At 38.5% G+C, this 19944-nt stretch overlaps 2 protein-coding genes across 12 annotated transcripts in view; one reads left to right on the top strand and one right to left on the bottom strand.

Annotated features, from left to right (window-relative positions):
• Positions 1 to 19944, bottom strand: part of ANAPC10 (anaphase promoting complex subunit 10) — a 694704-nt gene that overhangs the window by 531314 nt on the left and 143446 nt on the right. The window lies entirely within an intron of this gene.
• The window catches only part of SMAD1 (SMAD family member 1), a 92049-nt gene continuing 91488 nt past the window's right edge, over positions 19384 to 19944 (top strand). Inside the window, exon 1 of one of the 2 annotated variants that reach the window (XM_074229203.1) lies at positions 19384 to 19486. The gene's annotated coding sequence lies outside the window, so the exon portion shown is untranslated. Of the gene's footprint in view, positions 19487 to 19708; positions 19765 to 19944 lie in introns of those variants that run through there. The other variant, XM_074229204.1, reaches the window with a different exon arrangement.

Here is a 19944-nt window from a genome sequence, read left to right as displayed (position 1 = left end):
TTTGTTATTTTAATGACATAATAATTCACTTTAATCTTTTTTGTGATATAATAATTTACTTCAAAGGCAGCTAGGTGGCCTAAAGCTTCTCGAGTTCAAATCTGACTTCAGACACTTACTACCTGTGTGACCCTGGGCAAGTCACTTAGCCCTGTTTGCTTCAGTTTCTTCATCTACAAAATGAATGGAAGAAGGAAATAGCAAACTGTACCAGTAACTTAGACTAAGAAAACCTCAAATTGAATCTCAAAGAATTGGACGTGACTGAAACAACTGAATAATAACAAATTTTACTTCAACAAGCATTTATTATATACCTCCTATATTTGATGTCCTATGTTAGATGCTGGGAAATAATTTATGATATTCAGTTTTTCTAGCCATTTCCCAATTCATGGACATCTACATTTCATTTATATATATATATCTGGAACCTTTGGATCTTTAATCTTCTTGGGGGATTTATTTAGTTGGTCAATCAACAAGCATTTATTAAACTCTTTCTTTGGGTCAGACATTGCAAAGACCTTGCAATCTATTAAGTAAGACAAGCAAACATAAATGTAAACATGTACACACATACATACACATGCTATATGATGAATAAATAAGAATTAAGTAATTGAGAGAAGACATTAGAATCAAGAAGGAGGGGGTGTCTAGGTGGTACAGTGGATAAAGCACCGGCCCTGGAGCCAGGAGTACCTGGGTTCAAATCTGGTCTCAGACACTTAATAACTACCTAGCTGTGTGGCCTTGGGCAAGCCACTTAACCCCGTTTGCCTTGCAAAAAAAAAAGAATCAGGAGGGAATGAGAAAGGCTTTCTATATAAGATGAGCTTTTCAGTAAAGACTTGAAGGAAGTCAGTGAAGCCAGTAGGCAAATATAGCAGAGAGAATCCTTGGAATTGAAAGAGAGTGTTTTACTGTTATTGTTCATGGAACATTGAGGAAGTCAGAATCAAAGAGTACATGGAAGGAAATAGGATGTGAAAAGACTAGAAAATAATGGTGTTGGTAGGATATTACAAAATATTTTTGATGCCCAACAGATTCTGTATTTCACCCTGGAAGTTATAGGGAGCAACTGGAGTTTATTGATTAAGGGAATGATGTGGTGGGACCTGAGCTTTAGGAAAATCACTTGTGTATTGCAGAGATGATGCAAAGGTGAAATCAACAGGTCTTAACAATCAATTAGATACAAGGGATGAGAGATAGTGAAGAGTAGAAGACTGTGTTTGGGGGACTAGAAGGATAGTAATATGTTTGTTAGTAATAGGGAATTCGGCAGGGAGAGAATTTTGGGAAGAAAAATGATGAGTTTCATTTTGGACGTATTGAATTTAAGATACCTATAGGACATCTAGTTTGAGATTATTGAAAGGCCTCTGGAGATACCTCTGTATAAAAAGCCAGTTGACTTTTTGGAAAGGTACTAAATCCAAAAATTAGGCTCATGAGATCTTGAAGAATTTGGATAGTCAGCAAGAAAGTAAAAAATACTTCTTCAAAGCTACTGAGCAGACAGACAGTCTTTTGACCTCACATAAGTTACCCCAATCAGATTAGGGTCTGGATAGTCTTGCTCTTTGGAGCCAGTAAGATATTTAGGAATATGAAGGAGGAGATTCTATTCCCACTTTCTCTAGTTTATTATTTTCCCTCATATAATTTAGTGCTGAGAGATATATACCCTTAGAGGTTGTCTTGTCCAATCCCTTCAGAGGATAGACCTGGAGATACTTATCTGAGCATACTTTTTTGATTTATTTTCTTTTTTTTTGACATTTTAATATTTTATTTGTTTTCCAATTATATACAATAGTAATATGTACCCATAATTTTTTGCAAGACTCTGAATTCTACAATTTTCCCCCCCTCCCTTCCCTCCCCGCCCCAGAAGGCTGTCTGATAGTCTCTACATTGTTTCCATGCCATACACTGATGTAAATTGAATGTGTTATAAGAGTAAACATAAGAATAAACATAAACCCCCTCACCCCCCCAAGAAGATGAGAAACCCCAAAAAGAGAAAGAGAGAGAGAGAGAGAGAGAGAGAGAGAGAGAGAGAGAGAGAGAGAGAGAATTGTACTTCAGTCTCTGTTCAGATTTCAATGACTGTCTCTGGGGTGAGTTGCTTTCTTTATCATAAGTCCCCCAGAGAAGCTGCTTCAATACTTTTCCCACAGTTGCAGCTGTATTTCCACTCTATTTCTCCCCACTCTAATTTATTCTATTCTCTCTCTCCTTTCATCCTGGCCCTGTCCAAAAGTGTGTTGAATTTAAGCACCCTCTCCTTTGATCTTCCCTTTTTTCTATCACCTATTCCCCTCTCCCTCCCCTCATTCCCCCTCTTCCCATCCCTTTCTTCCCCTTCTCCAGGGCAAGATAGATCCTCACCCTATTAAGTATGTATGTCATTTCCTCCCTGAGCCATTTCTGATGAGAATGAAGGCTCAATCATTCCCCCTTGCCTTCCCCCCCTCCACTCCATTGAAAAAGCTTTTTCTTGACTCTTATGTGAAATCTCTCAGCTTCTTCTTTATCCCCTTTCCCTTCCTCCCAGTACTTTCCTTTATAACCCACTGACTCCATCTTTTTACTGTATTATACCACTATATTCCGCTCCTTCCTATGTCCTGTCTATATATGCTCCTTCTAACAGCTCTTATAAATGAGAAAGTTCATGAGTTATCAGCATCTTCTTCCTGTGCAGGAATACAAACAGTTCAACATCATCAAGCTCCTCATAGTTAGTCCCTCTCTTCCACCCCCTCTATGATTCACCAGAGTCCTGTACTTGGAGATCAAAATTTCTGTTCAGTTCTGGTTGTCTCAATAGGAAAGTTTGAAAGTCCCCTGTTTCATTGAAAATCCATCTTTTCAGTTTTGCTGGATAGTTGTTTCTCAGTTGTAAACCAAGATCTTTTGCCTTCTGGAATATCATATTCCAATCCCTACGAGCCCTTAATGTAGATGTTGCCAGATCCTGTAATCCTGACTATGGAGCCTCAGTAGTTGAATTGTTTGTTTCTGGCAGCTTTTAGAATTTTCTCTTTGATTTGGGAGTTTTGGAATTTGGTTATAATATTCCTGGAAGTTTTTCTTTTGGGATCTCTTTCAGGGGGTGACTGGTGAATTCTTCTAGGATCTCAGGGCAATTTTGCTGTATTATTTCTTGAAAAATGAAGTCTAGACTCTTCTCCTGGTTGTGGCTTTCAGATAGCCCAATAATTTTTAAATTATTTCTTCTGGATCTGTTTTTGAGGTCAGTTGTTTTTCCAATGAGATATTTCACATTTTCTTCTAATTTTTGGCTTTTTTTGGCAGAGTTTTATTTCTTGCTGCTTTCTACAAAGTCATCAACTTTCTTTAGTTCTGTTCTGCATTTGAAGGAGTTATTTTCTTCAGAGAGCTTTTTTATCTCCTTTTCCAGTTGGCCAATTCTTCTTTTTAAGGCATTCTTCTCCTCATTTGCCTTTGGTTTTGCTTTTTCCATTAGGCCTAAACTGGTTTTTAACATATTATTTTCTTCAATTTTTTTTGTGTATCTTTCACCAAGCTTTTGATTTGGTTTTCATAATTTTTCTGCATGGCTCTCATTTCTCCTCCTAATTTTTCCTCCACTTCCCTTAATCGCTTTTCAAAGTCTTTTTTGAGCTCATCCATAGTCTGAGCCCATTTTCTATTTCTCTTGGATATGGAAGCTTCAATTTTGTCCTCATCTGAATATGTATTTTGATCTTCCATGGGACTAAAGTAATTCACTATGGTCAGATTCTTCTTTTTCTATTGTTTACTCATTTTCTCAGCCCAAGACTAATTTACAGCACTTCCAAGGCTTTGGGGTTGTTTTTTTGGGGGGGGAGACACCCCACTGGAACCTTTATTCCTCCAAGGTCTTATGCTCTCTTGCTTGCGCTTTGATATGTAGATGTCCTCATACTTCCCTCTGCCCTGGGGCTATAAGGAGGGATCCAGCTTGGATATTTAGTATGGAAGCCCAAAATGCAATATCTGAGTGTAGGCAAACAGGAGAGTCCTACCCCAGGGAGAGCAGAAAAATCTCTGCAGACTTTCCTTACTGTCTCTGGGGGTGCAGGCTGCTTTCTCCGGATTCTCGCTGCAGATTCTGCTGCCAGGGCTCCTCACTCCACACTCATTCACACATTTTCTCACTGTCCCTTCAAGCTGTTGCTGGTGATCTCTGGACTGGGCTGGACCCCTGGTTCTGGTGAAACACACCTTTCCCCGCGGAACTTCTAAGTTATCTTGGACTGGGAAAATGTATCACTCAGTCTTTCTGTGGGTTCAGCCCCTCTAAATTTTGACTAGAGCCCTCATTAGTTTGTTTTTGAGGAGTTTGGGAGGTTGGAGTTCCCTGGAAATGCTGCCCTCATGAAACCATCTTGGCTCCACCCAACTGATTTATTTTCAATCCCTCCATTCAGTACATTGTTAATTTTTATCTCTTTATTCTACTTTCTATCCTTCAATTGAACAATTGCTTTAAAAATCCTCAGAACAAACTCTCAGTCTGATAAACAAATTCCCACACTGGGCATATCCAATAATGCTGATCTTCTTCTAGATTGTTAGTCCCTCCCCTCTCTAGCAGGATTATCTTTAGCCTTAATAGTCATAGTCTATGATTATATTAATCAGGGTCCTCTGACTTCAGCAATCTTTCTACTATGCCTTGATACTTCTGTTCCTGAGGGTTAATCATCTGTTATGTGCTTCTGTTATGGTAAGCCAGTGATATTGAGTTAGAATGCAACTGTGGCAGATTTAATAGAGCTTCTTGAATCCAAAATAGAAAATTTTATAAACATTATGCAAATTAGAACACATAATGGTTTGCTGGAGGGAGGAAAAAACCACAAAGACTTGAACACCTTATGTCAGCAGCAAAGGTGCAACCTTAGACATCCTTTCTGTGGGAAGATGAGATCAGTTATTATAATTCTGCTTATGTTAAATGGAAGAACCCTTCAGGGAAGCAGGTCATTTTCTGTAGAGGAATAACATTTTTGGGCTTAAATTAATACACATGAATGCCAGTTTGGGTACTTTCTGCACACAAAACAGAATAATTTTTCTAGAATTCCAGTGAGTGATTAAAAAGTTATTTTTCTTGCTGTTACTCAGTTTTATGAATTTTTTCTTTGAAAGGAGCCAGGTTTTTTCCAATTGCCAAATACCCTACCCTACCAAATACCCTTCAAATAGGCTACAGTAACTTATTTAGTCTTGATTGTTACCCCAAGGGTTGAATAATGCCTTCAGGTACCATTGGTAGGCATAAAGAAAGGAAGCTGAAAAAAAATAGAGGGAAGAAAGGGGAAAGAGAAGAGAAATGTTCTTTGAGTGTTTCTGCTTCTTTGCCTGGGGTGCCCTCTGCCTAGTCTCCTTTCTCTTTTTTAAAAACCTATTTTTTTAAGCCATGATTCAAGTTCTACTCCCTCCATGAACCTTTCTCTTACTCCTGTAGCCCATCATAATTTCTCTTTTTTTTATGAATTCTTAAAATTTATTGCTTTTACCACTTCTAGCACTATCTTTGTTCTACTTAACCCCACAAAATGCTCTTGTGTTGGGTTCTCCTGAATTACTCCAAGTTTAAGATACTCTGGGTTCAATCATCTAAAATAGCTCATGAGTCCCAATCAATGCATTTCCCTTTAAGAGTCAACTAGTAGGGGTGGCTAGGTGGGGTAGTGGGTAAAGCATCGGCCCTGGAGTCAGGAGTACCTGGGTTCAAATCCGGTCTCAGACACTTAATAATTACCTAGCTGTGTGGCCTTGGGCAAGCCACTTAACCCCATTTGCCTTGCAAAAGCCTAAAAAAAAAAAGAGTCATAGCAAATAGCTCAATGAAAAGGCATTAATTGAGGTAGATTTTAAACACAGTAACAAAATATTATTTTTTAATAAATATTTTGTTTTCAAATTATGTACAATAGTAGTTTCTACCTATCTTTTTTTTTTTTGAAAGGCAGTAGGGATTTTCCCAAGGTCAAACAGCTAAGTAATTATTAAGTGTTTGAGGTTGAATTTGAAGTCAGATCCTTCTGACCCCAGAGCTGGTGCTCTATTCACTGCCCCCTACCTATCATTTATTTATTTATTTTTAGGGTTTTTTGCAAGGCAAATGGGGTTAAGTGGCTTGCCCAAGGCCACACAGCTAGGTAATTATTAAGTGTCTGAGACCGGATTTGAACCCAGGTACTCCTGACTCCAGGGCTGATGCTTTATCCATTGTGCCACCTAGCCGCTCCTTTACATATCATTTTTGTAAAGTTTTGAATTTTACAATTTTCCCCCACGCTCCCTGACCTCCCTCCACTCCCCCCACAGAAGACAGTCTGATATCTTTACATTGTTTCCATGTTATACATTGATCAAAATTGAATGTTGAGAGAAAAATCAAATTCATGAGGAAAAAAAAATTAGAGATAGTAAAATTATGTAGTACATAAGACAACTTTTTTTTTTTTAATTGAAGGGAGTAGACTTTGGTCTTTGGTTAAACCCCATAGTTCTTTCTCTGGATACAGATGGTATTCTCTGTCACAAATACCCTAAAATTGTCCGTGCTGATGGCACTGATTAGAATGAGAAAGTCCATTAAGGTTGATCGTCACCCCCATGTAACAAAATATTCTAACTTCCTCCCTCTACTCATCAATCTGGACTTGCATATGTAGGGAACATATAAAGCCCATGTCCCTTGGAGTACTGGAGAGCACAAATATCCTTTATCTTCTCATGGTGTCTTCATTCTTCTTTTCCTGGATCAAGTAACTCCCTTCTTCTGTCCAAAGTTGAGGAAAAATCTTCTTTCAAGGTCTGGCTTCTTCCATAACTCCTTCCTTTTATTTAACATTCACAGAAGCTCACACTCCTCAGAGATTTCCCTTGACCAGATCAGGGATTCTTTTTTTTTAATTAATATTTTATTTGCTTTCCAATTATATACATACAATAGTTTTTACCTATCATTTTGTAAGGTTTTGAATTTTACAATTCCCCCTTCTCTTCCCTCCCCACCAAAAGGCAGTCTGATAATCTTTACATTGTTTCCATGCTATACATTGCAGATCAAGAATTATTTTTATTATTTTTTTATTTTTTAGGTTTTTGTAAGGCAATGGGATTAAGTGGCCAAGGCCACACAGTTAGATAATTATTAAGTGTCTGAGGCTGGATTTGAACTCAGGTACTCCTGACTCCAGGGCCGGTGCTCTATCCACTCCACCAAGTAGCCACCCCCCAGATCAAGAATTCTTAACCTAAGTTCCACAAACTGGACTTTTTAAATAAAGGTATGTATATGTATATGTGTGTGTGTCTATATATACATATATATATATTTTTTTCCCCAAACAACTGTATTTTTTGTAGTCATTTCTGCTATAACAGGACATTTGAGTTCTCAAAAAACACCAAAAGTGATTTACATATATAAAATCTATGAAGTAAAAGGTTCTTAACCTCAAAAAAAAGGAAAGAAGGAAAGAAGGGAAGAAGGAAGGAAGGAAGGAAGGAAGGAAGGAAGGAAGGAAGGAAGGAAGGAAGGAAGGAAGGAAAGAAACTACTCCTGGCTCTGTTTCCTATTATCTATTTGACTTTGGACAAATCACTTTAACTCTCTAGACCTCAATTTGGTCATTTGGATAAGGAAGAGTAGAAGATCCTAGAGTTCTACAAAAACTTATAGGAATCCCATGGTATGCTAGCAAATGTTTAACAACTGGCTCTCCAAGGGGAGAGAAATATGCATTACAATTATATTATATATATATAGTAGAAAATAGCAGATTGCTCCTTTTTGTTCAGTAGTTTCAGTTGTGTCCAACTTTTCATGACCCCATTTGGGGTTTGCTTGACAAAAATAATAAAGTGGTTTGCCATGTCATTGTCCAGTTCTCTTTATAGATATTATTTATCTGTCTGAGGCAAATAGGGTTAACTGACCTGCTCAGGGTCTCACAGCTAGTAAGTGTCTGAGGCAGGATTTGAATTCAGTGTGTTTCTGACTTTAAGTTCAGTGCTCTTTCCACTTTGCCATCTTGCATATTATGCAAATATATTGCATATATGTTTAGATCTCAACATATGATGCTATTTTTTTTCTTCTGTCTCTTTTTTCATCTTTAAAAAATACAGTTTGGTTTATAAGATAGTTCTAAAAATGTGTGGAAAGGATACTGGGAGAAATTATGATGAGGTTAAAAAAAGAACAATAAAAATTTAATTTTTAAAAAAAAGGAAGATGAATACAAATCTTCTTTTCTTTTTGTTTGGATCCATTGGAAGTTTGATGGATTCAATTTATCCAAAGACTACAAATTATTACCAGATTTTATCTTCTGTAAATTCTAAATTAAGTCTGTTGACTAAGATCTTCACAGGATTGTTTTTTCACAGTCACAGAATTTTGAAGGTCAATTATCCATCCATTCAATCTCTATTCTTTATGATCTAAAAATGTTTCAACACTAGAAGATTCTTTAAAGAGGATAAACCCTCTAAAATCTCTTGACTTTTCTGTGGTAAGATCTTTCTTTGTCATGCAATCTAGGTCAACCCCAAACTTAATGAACTCATCTTTCAAGTTTTGTTTTGTTTTGTTTTGTTGCTTGTGTCCCAGCTGAGGCCACCTGCAATCACTTTGTCTGTATACTGCTCATATTTGCTAGCATAGAAATAGCTGACTCCTTTGCCTTGTGATGGTTCTCAGTCCTGACACACTAACCTGTTTCTGGTCCAGCCTGTGGTCTCCATTGGTGGTGGCTTTATGGCAGTTCTAAGTAATGGTTGGTCTCCATCAACTATAGCTCTTTGGACAAGTCAAAACTCCCTATCCTGTCAGCTGAAATGGGAAATGGGAACAGTGAGTTTAGTAATGATAGGTTACATTTTAGAAACATAGAAGAAGAAGAATCACTCTCTGGTTATTAATTCTCCTAAGATGCAGAGCACTTGTATTCCAAATTCAAAAACTCTCTAGTTGTCTTTTTCTTTAGCTAATAATAATAGCATTTTATACATCTTTAAGGTTTGCAAAGAATTTTACAAATATTATCTCACTTTATCCTCATAACAAGCATGAGAGGTAGGTTCTATTATCACCCCCATTTTACAGATGCAGAAACTGAGGCAGATAACAGTTAAGTAACTTGCTCAGGATCACCCAGTTTGAAACTGCCTGAGGCTAGTTTGCTCAGATCACCCTAACTATAGGTCCATGGGTGGTCCATTGCACTGCCTTATTAGCTGTTACTGTGATTACTACCCCTCAGGTATTTTCTGCTAGAGAATCTAAGAAGCTGGAACAGAGAACTTGATCTTTAATCCTAGAGCTAATAGCAAGTTGTGGGCAGTTAGGTGGGGCAGCAGATTCTCCTTGCTGGGCCTGGAGTCTAGAAGACTCATCTTCTTAAATTCAAATCTAGCCTCAAACACTGCCTAGCTGTGTGACCCTGGGAAAGTCATTTAACCTGTTTGCCTCAGTTTCCCCCTCTGTAAAATGATCTGGAAAAGGACATGGCAAATCACTTCAGTATCATTGTCAAGAAAACCCCAAATGGAGTTATAGAGAGTTAGACACAATGGAAAAACAACTTAACAAATAGTGATCCAATCGACTATATTGAGAATTGTGGTGATATAGTCAGATTTGTGCTTTAAGAAAATCACCTTGACTGCCAAGTAGAGAAATTTTAGACAGGAGACCAGCTAGAAGGGTATTGTGTTAGCTCTGTGTGTGTGTGTGTGTGTGTGTGTGTGTGTGTGTGTGTGAAGGTCATGTATACAAGAAAGAAACAAGATTTGAGAACATCATGGATATGTGGGGTATCAGTCAGGTATTCTGCTTGGGTGCCTGGGAAAATGGTGGTGTATGAAATACTAACAGGAAAGTTGGGAAGAGGGAAGAGTAGATTATGAGTTACTTTTCAGACATGTTGAGTTGCAGTTGCCTAAGAGAATCCAGTTTCAGTTGTCTAAAAAGCAGGTGATGAGGCAGGACTAGAGCTTAAGGGACAGATGGATAATAATGTTTATCCTGCTTTCTCAAAAAAGATAATGACATTTGGAGGTGATGCCATGATAAGTACATGATTTGGATTTGAGGATGGGTATGCTGTGCTGGTCACCATCCTCACTTTCTCCTCTGACATCATCTGCACCCACTGGCCAGATGTAAATCAGGAAATGGGCTGGGATGTGAGGCGATCATGCTTAAGTGACTTGCCCAAGGTCACACAGCTAGAGAGGAGAAGTCATATAGATAGGCATAGAACCAAGAGAGAAGAGTATCATGAAAATTTAGGAAAGGAGTACGTATACAGTAAGAGAGGGCCATCAACAGGAATTCCATCAAATGGAATGCTCCAAAGGTCAAGAAGAATGAGAATTAAGAAAAGACCAATAAAAACATTAAAATTAAATTAAAAAAAGAAAAGACCAATAGAGGGGCAGTTAAATGGTGCAGTGGATAGAGCACTGGCCCTGGAGTCAGGAGTCAAGAATACTTGACCCTTACTTAGTTGTGTGACCTTGAGTAAGTCACTTAACCCTGCTACCTTGCAAAAAGAAAAAAGAAAAAGCCCTTAGTAATTAAGATATCAGTGTTCTCTTTGGAAAGCAGTTTCCATTTACAGTTGCTGTTGTAAATTAGATTTCAGGGGCAGTTAGTAAATAGAGCATCAGCCCTTGAGTCACGAGGACCTGAGTTCAAATCTGACCTCAGAAATTTGTTGATTACCTAGTTGTGTGACCTTTAGTCACTTAACCCTATTTCCTTGCAAAAAATAGATTTCAGAGTTTAGAAGTGAATGATAGGACAACTAGGTAGTGCAGTCGTTAGAGCACTGACCTTGGAGTCAAGAGGACCTGAGTTCAAAACCATTTTCAGGGTATTGATACTTATTAGTTGTGAGACCCTGAGTGAGTCATTTAACTTCAATTGTCTTGCCAAAAAAAGTGAATGAGAGGAGAAAAGTGGAGGGAATTAGTATAGATGGTTTTCTCAAGAACCTTAGCCAAGAAAGGAAAGCTATATAGATCAAAAATTAGCAAGGGTAGCAGGATTAAACAATGCTTTTGAAGGATGGTAACAACAGGGCACCAAGGAAAAAGCCAATAGATAAGAAGATGTTAATGATGAGAGAATGAAGATGATAATCGAGATAGTCTGCAGTAGAAGAGGAGGAAGAAGGAGGGGATCAAGTGTGCAGCTAAAGGGATTTGCCTTGGCAAGGAAGACCATCTCTTTCTAGAAAGAAAATGTAATGGGAGAGCATATCTAAGTGATGTGAGAAGAGGAAGAAAAGTCAGGTAAGTGGTGCAGTAGTAGAAGTTCAGGTTTTAATCTGGGAGGATGAGAAGATGGAAGTATAATGGGAAGTTTGATGAGAAAGAAAAAGTTGTGGAGTAGCAACTGTAGAGAGTAGGGTGGCATAATAATAATTAGGGAAATGCAAAAGAATTACTCGGGCAACTAAGTTGTACAATAGATAGAGTACAGGCCTGGAATCAGCAAAACTCAGTTTCTTGAGTTCAAATCTGGTCTCAGATTCTTACTAGCTTTGTGACCCTGGGTAAGTCACTTACCCCTATTTGTTTCACTTTCTTCATCTGTAAAATGAACTGGAAGAAATGAGAAATGATTCCTGTATCTTTGCCAAGAAAATCCTAATGGGATCATAAAGAGTTGGATACAACTGAAATGACCGAACAACAAAAACAAAAAAGGATCTTTTCAGAGAACATTGTGGAGAATGAGTAACTTAAATTTGTACTGAATCTAATTAATATGATATTCTCTTGCTCCATTTATCAGTTCCTGAACATCAAAGAAGGCTATGTGTGGTGGCTTACTCCTGTAATTTGTACTACTAGAGAGGGCAGGATTGGTGGAACTCTTGAGTCAGGGAAGTTCTGAGTTGGGAGCTAAATCTTATCATATATCTGCAGTGTAGCATTAGTACATGTGATCTTATAAACCCAGAAACTAAATTAATGCAATTATAGATCTCAACAATTGGAAAAATGTCAATTGTTCATGGATAGATATAGCTAATATAATAAAACTGATAATACTACTTAAATTACTTATTCAATGCCAAAGCAATCTAACAACCAAAAACTATTTTACAGAGCTAGTAAAAATAGTAACATATAATAACAAAATTCATGTGGAAGAACAAAAGGTCAAGAATATCAAAGGAATTAATGAAAGAAAATGCAAAAGAGGTGGCCTAGCTGTATCAGATCTAAAACTATATTATACTCTGCAGTCATCAAAACTGTCTGGTACTGGTTAAGAAATTCAGAAGTAAGCAAGCTTAGGGGAAAAAATTGTAAAATTCAAAATAAATATATAAAATAAAATAAAAAAAAGGAAATCAGAAGTGGATCAGTGGAATAAATTAGCACAAAAGAAATAACTATAGTAATCTACTATTTGCTAACCCAAAGACTCTAGTTTCTGGTATAAGAATTCATTATTTGACAAAAACTTCTGGAAAACTAAAAAATAATATGGTAGAAACTAGGTATAGATCAATATCTCACACCTTATACTAAGATAAGCTTGAACTGGGTACAGGACTTAGACATAAAGGGTTATACCATAAGCCATTTAGGAAAACAAGGAATAGTCTATCTGGCAGATCTATGGAGAGAGGTGGAGTCTGTGAGCAAGCAAAAGATAGAGAACATTATAAGCAACAAAATGGATAATTTTGACTACACTAAATTAAGAAGTTTTTGTATAAATAAAACCAATGCATCCAAGATTAGAAGGAATACAGAAATCTGGGAAACAATGTTCACAGCTAGTGTTTCTGATAAAGAACTCATTTTTAAAATATATAGAATATTGATTCAAATTTATAAGAATACAAGTCATTCCCCAATAGACAAATGGTTAAAGGCTATGAAAAAGCAATATTCAAATGTAGTCAAGTGAAAAAATGCTCCAAATGATTATATTGGAGAAATGCAAATTAAATCAGTTCTGAGATACTACCACATACCTATCAGATTGGCTAAAATGAAAAAAAAAAAAAGGAAAGTGATAAATGTTGGAGAGGATGTAGGAAACCTAGGACTCTAATGCATTGATGGTGGAGTTGTGAACTGATCTAAGCATTCTGGAGAGCAATTTGGCCCTCTTCCCTAAGGGCAATAAAACTGTGTATATACCCTAGGATCCAGTAATACCTCTACTAGGTTTTTATCCTAGAGATCATAAAAAAGGGAGAAAGATTCACATGTACAAAAATATTTATAGCATCTCTCTATGTAGTGGCAAGGAATGGAAAATGAGAGGATGCCCATCAATGGGAGAGTGGCTGAACAAGTTATTTCATATGAATGTGATGGAGTACTATCATTTCCGTAAGAAATCATGAATGAACTTTAGAAAAGTCTGGAAAGACAAGAACTGATGCTAAATGAAATGAGTAGAAGAACTAGAAGAATATTGTACATATTAATAGCAACATTGCTAGATGATCAACTATGTTGGATAAAGTTCATCTACATAGTTTAGTGATCAAAGACAATCCTGAAAGATTTGTTATGGAAAATGTGATCCATATCCAGAAAAAACTATGGAATCTGAATGCAGATATTATATTATATTCATTTTTAAAAACTTCATTTATGTTTTTCTTTTCTTTCTCATGTTGTTTTTTTCCCCCTAGTTCTAATTCCTCTTTCACAACATGACTAGTACGGAAATATGTTAAACAAGATTGTACATGTACAACCTATATCAGAATGTTCACTGCCAAGGAGAGGGAGGAGGGAAGGGAGGTTGGCAGAAATATGTGGAACTAGGGGTGGCTAGGTGGCACAGTGGATAAAGCACCGGCCCTGGAGTCAGGAGTACCTGGGTTCAAATCCGGTCTCAAACACTTAATAATTACCTAGCTGTGTGGCCTTGGGCAAGCCACTTAACCCCATTTGCCTTGCAAAAAAAAAAAGAAATATGTGGAACTTACAAAACTTGCAAAAGGATGAATGGTTGAAAACTCTCTTTGAATATAACTGGAAAAAATAAAATTAAAAATAAATTAATTTTTAAAATGAGTGATCTTTAATTAGTACTTAGTGAGTCCTGTTTCCTCATCTGTATGATGAGGGGGTTAGAATAGAAGTCTGATCTCTAACTTCCCTCTCCAAACCTAAGGTACTATTATTATCCATCCTCTATAGAAAATAGCATCTTCATTCTATCATTTCTCCAAATCATATAATTCCATTATCCTAATATCTCTTATCCTAAGAAAGATTTGTACTTTTCTTAATTTTTTCTATACTTTGTTCATCTGCAATTTGCTTCTATCCTTACTATCTTCCTTGTTGATGTCAACAGGAAATAAGACATCATGGTATTATTAAATGAGTTGAACCTTGAAGAGTTTAAAAATAGAGATGATTGGGGGGGATGAAGAGGGTGTAGTAGTAGTAAAGCATTCCAAACAGGAAAAAAAAAAAGATGACTGAAAGCATTGGTGGGAAAGGCAGGGTTCAAAAAATAGTGATTGTTCCCAATAGACTAAAGCTTAGGGTTCTTAAGAGAGAAAACAGGATGAAGTTCATACTGAAGGTCAGTGCTGTCAAACACAAATAGAAATGGCTGCCTGTGGGTAGCATATTGACTTTAGAAACCACAAATTAACATTATTTATGTTTTATAGTATTTTTATTTATTTTGTTAAACATCTCCCAATTATATTTTAATCTGGGTCAGTTAGTACTCTGGAGATGGCATCTGAATTTGATACTTTCTGCTATAGGTATTTGAACTTTGATAGATTATAGAGAGCCTTTGAAGATTTCTTTTTGGGAGAAAGAGATGTGATCAAAATAGTACTTTTAGAAGATTAATCTGGTGATACACCTGTGAAGGATGGTCTGAATTTAAGGAGAGAATAAGACAGCTAGAAGACTCTTCAAAGAGTTTAGATATGTGATATCAATGGAGATAGAAAGGAAAGGGAAAGAAGAGACATTATAGGCAGTGTCCATGTTTGGAAAAGATTCATACAATTACTTCTCTATGTGAGTCAAGTGAAATTGTGCAAACGAGAGGTCAATAATTTGTAGTTTTCTCAAAATAAAACCATTTTAACAATATGATTATTTGAATTGAAGCAACAATCTCTTTGTAGGAACTTAGGAGCCAAGAGTTTGATGGGCCAGACTGAAGTGTTCTCTGGACTTGATGATTTGGTTTCACATAGGCTTCAAAAGAAAGATTTCTGGAAAACAAAGATGATGGGATCAGTTGGCCTCTAAGGTTATGGCCAGTTCTAAGGCTCTTTGGTCTTATGAAACAGGTAGGTTGATAAAAAGCTTGTGCCAGACAATCTGAAACAAAATTAATGCTACAAATTGAATGACCCAAAGGAATGCAATAGCAATAGACATCATTCCTAAATGAATTGATGCAAACCCTACTTATGATAAACACTTAACTGAGTTTTAAAAATGAAAATACTGAAGTTCCGTGTGACTGAGAAAAGATAAGAGGGTAAAAAATAAAAAAACTGGAAACTCAGCATTCTATCATCTTACCAAGTACTTTTTTATAAGGAAGGCCATACTGTTCCTTATGCCTGTGATGGATTTTCTTTTAGAATTCTTGATCTTCCTGCAAGGCTTAGTTCTCATTCTTCCAAAGTAAATAGGTGACACATTGGAGAAAGGGGATAGATCTGGAGTTGGGAGAACTCAATTTCAAATCTAGCCTCAGATATCTACTAACTATGTAACCATGTGACCCTATGTGTTTGCTTTGGTTTTCTCATCTATGAAATGGGTGTAATAATAGTGCCTGCCTCCCAAAGCTGCTGTGAGGATAAAATGAGGTAAGGTTTGCAAAACTTCAAGTTTTATATAAATGCTAGCATTGCCTTTGTATTATTTTCCAGCTTCTGTGAAAGGTTTTTTCCTGACTCCCTAGCTGTTTTAGTGATCTCTCTTCAAATTATCAGATTTATACTTATTTGTCTATAACCTGTATTTCTTTTCTTTTTGGTTTTTACAAGGCAATGGGATTAAGTGACTTGCCCAAGGGCACTCAACTAGTAAACATCAAGTGTCTGAGGCTGGATTTGAATTTAGGACTTCTTGACTCCGTGTTCTGTCACCTAGCTGCTCCCTATATCTTGTATTTAGCCAGTCAAATGTAATCTCCTTGTAGGTAGCAATTTTTTGCTGTTTATCCTTGGTAGCCCCCAAAGTCTTAGCATATAGTAGATGTTTAATAAATGCTGGTTCACTTCGAGGGAATGGCTAATGATGAGTTCAACAGACCAAAAGAATGAGAGGAGAGAGGAAGAAGGAAGAAAAAGAGGAAGAAGGAAGAAGAGGAGAAAGAAAGAAGAGAGAGAGGGAGGAAGGAAGAAGAAAGAAAGAAAAGAAGAGGAACACATTGAAGAAGAGAAAGAGGTGGAATAGGAAAGAGGAACCCTGTTCAAACTCCAACCTAGAAAAAAGGCAAATTTGCACCTACCAACAATCAATTCTGTTAAGTGGAAATTACAAAAAAGCATGCTTTTCAGAAAATAAAGAATGGGGGTGGCTAGGTGGTGCAGTGGATAGAGCACTGGCCTTAGAGTCAGGAGTACCTGAGTTCAAATTATTTAAATTTCTAGAATTCAGAATTATATGAAAAATTCTGACAGTGAAAAAGAATATCCTTGGAGGCAGCTTTTGTAAACTTACTTTTTAAAAAACACCAAAGAACCAGGAACCTTTAAATTTGAATTTCCAGAATAGAAAACTTGGTAGTTATTTTTAAAGCAAGGTGTGCAGTCCTCCAACTAAACTGGGTTCTGAAACAGCATCGTTTTTAGGGATTAAGAGAGGGGAGATAGTGCTTGGTGACCTTTTTCATCAGATGCCAGAAGTAAGGTCTAGGTGTGTATCCTTTAGGCCAGTAAATATCATTATGTATGTATCAACTTCAATTAATCATCTGTTTGTATAGAATTGTTCTATAGTCACCTCTAGGCATTCCTCCTAAATGTGTTTTCAACAGCCCCCTATCCCCCCCAGTAGTTAGTACTGCGTGATTCTTGTTAATAGTAGCTATTTTAGGAAGCCATTTAAGTTCAAACTAACACTTAAATGCACCTGGGAAGCTGATATAAACAAACACTTAAATGTAGCTAGGGAGCTGCTATTTTAAGGGAACACTTGTGAATCTTTTTGTAATGCACATAATCCCCTAATTTTTCTGCTTTTTAAAAAAATAATTCTTTGTCTTTATTTTGGTAAGGGTATATATTCATCTATAACTTTTCACCAGTGAGACCTTGGGCAAGTGATTTCCCCTTTCTAGGTCTGGCTCTTCATCAAGAAAAAGGGAAAAACGATCATAGGAGCTCAGATTTATATCTGAAAGGGAACTCCACCACTCATCAAATCCTATTTTATCAACAGAGAACCATAGACCTTAGAGCAAGATAGTAATTTGCCTAAAGTCAGCATGGGTACTTCAGAGCCTAGAAAATAAATTGCTTTTATTTATTTACTTTTTTAGTTTTTTTGCAAGGCAATGGGGTTAAGTGGCTTGCCCAGGGCCACATAGCTAGGTGATTATTAAGTGTCTGAGGTACTCCTCACTCCAAGGCCAGTGCTCTAGCCATTGCACCACCTAGCCACCCTAATAAATTGCTTTTATATGGGGGTGAAGGACAAAATGAATTTTGAAAAAAAGATTTAGTGGGGTACAATGGTTGTCTTCCCATAGGAATGATATTTTGCTTTGTTTGTATGGGCAAAACGTAGGCTAATGTATAGAAATTATGTAGGTAGATTTCTGGTTTAATATAAGGAACAATTTTGTGATGATTAGAACTTTAAAAAAAAGTGATGGAATATCTTAGGAGGTCACAGAATCATTGTGTAACAGAGGAAAGAAAAAAAAACCCAAACCAAAAACCTTGGAAGTCATCTATGACCTCTCTTTGACTTTACAGTTGAGTAAACTAAGGTTCAGAAAGAGAATGACTTAAGATCAAACACTGAGCAGTGATAGGATTGGAACCCCAAATCTCCCTCTAATCCAAATTCAGAGTGTACTTTTGATAGCATCAAAAACCACTTCAGAGGGTCCCTTCCAACTCCAAATATTATGAACAGCCATAGAATTTTATGACACAGACACTGTGCATTATAAAAATAAAAAGTGCCAATCCTGGGTCTCCTGTTCACATTCCAGGAAGGTATTATAGATAAATAATAATTTCTAAAGGTGAATCGCTTTAACAACTACTGTTGGAGAAGGTTCGTCGCTGTTTGGATAGGGGTGGAGGTAAACTAGGGGAGTCATAAAAAAAGAGCATTTTAGGGGAATAATGAAAAAAATGGAAAAATAATAAGAGGCAATGAAAAAACAGCAAAAAAGGAATTCTTAGGTTAAAAACTGAGTTTTGTTCTTAATTGCATTTGTTCTGTTGCGGATACCCCTTGTTATAGTTAAAACTAAACTCCTTTGGCCCGTTACCTAAGCTAAATTTACTGTTTTCACTCGGCATCCCAGGGGGTAGAATGCAAGCTCCTAGAGGGCAGGGATTGGTTTTTGCTCTGTCTTTACAACTGCAGCTCCGATGGCAGTACCCTGTACTTGGAGGGTAATGAAGCTAGGCCAAATTTGGGTCTCCGCCGAGTGTTAGCTTTAGCCACCCGAGATTTCATTCATGCCAAGCTTCCAAACTCGTGAGCAAGAGCGTTTCAGATGAGGAAAAATGAGTTTTGTTTTTTTTTTTACTATCTCTGAAGAACTCGCCGGTGCGTTAGGGAAAAAATGCCCTCCAATTTGTCGCTTTTTTCGCTTTCTAAAGGAATGTCTGCTCGGGGCCAGAAAGATTACTTGTTGAAATAAATGGGTTTTGGATTTGGCACAACGCAAACCTATTGACTTCGAGGGCAGACGAAGCTATGCGGCCTGGGCTGGGATCAACTAATTCTGGCTAGTTTATTTACACACGGAGTTTATGAGCCCTGAAAAATAATAGGAGTGGGGGGGGAAGGGGGAATTACAGATCGGGGGGAGGGGTTTTAATGGGAAAGTTTAAAACAAAACAAAAAAGGAGACCCCTCCGCACGAGATAGAAGCCCCAGGCAGGGCGGGGGAAGGAATGACCCTTCTAGAACATAAAACTCCCGGCCCTAAACTTTACTTGCAAAGACCAGACTCGGAGCGAGTCACTCCGCCTAGGACTTTTTAAAAGGCCAAGATTTTGAGGACGGCGGAGCGCCGCGTGATCCCTGCACACCCCCTCGGGGGGGCGGAAGGAGGTAGGGGAGACCCCCCCGCCGCGCTGTGGGGGGCCCCTCGGGCGGCGGCCTCCGCCCGCGCCGCGGCGGCAGCTGCTGTTGCTTCTGAGCGTGCTCAGCGCGGTAATTTGGAGAGGATCCCTGGCCCGGGGTGGCGGCGGTGTGCGAGTGGGTGAGTGTGTCCGTGTGTCCGTGTGTGTGCTGTGTATTGGCCGTGCCGTGGTGGAGGCTGGGCGGCTCCGACTGCCTGACGCCAGCGAGACCAGATCAATCCAGGCTCCGCGGAGGGAGGGAGGGAGACACCGGAGGCAGGAGCGCGGAGGAGGAGCGGCGGCCAGCGCGGGCTGCCCACTGCGCGGCGGCCGGGCCGGGCCGGGGCAGCCACGGGCGGGCGGCCCCGGGAGCCCCCAGCGGGATCGGCCGGACTCCGGCGGCGCGGCCGCCCGCGGGGTAAAGACCGAGCCCCCCCCCGGGCCCCCCATTCCCTCCCCTCCCCGCCCCGGCCGGGCCCCCTGCCCTGCCCGGCCCTGGCCCTGGCCCTGGCCCTCTTTCTCGGGGACTCCGGGAGGCTCCTGCCGTCCGGGAAGGGGTGGGGGTTTGCTGCAGCCCCCCGCCGCGGCGCTGGGAGCT

The sequence above is a fragment of the Macrotis lagotis genome, chromosome 3 (assembly GCF_037893015.1).
Source record: "Macrotis lagotis isolate mMagLag1 chromosome 3, bilby.v1.9.chrom.fasta, whole genome shotgun sequence".
Classification (NCBI taxonomy): Eukaryota; Metazoa; Chordata; class Mammalia; order Peramelemorphia; family Peramelidae; genus Macrotis; species Macrotis lagotis.
Note: the sequence above shows the minus strand (reverse complement) of the source record. Positions and strands in the feature narration are given on the sequence as shown.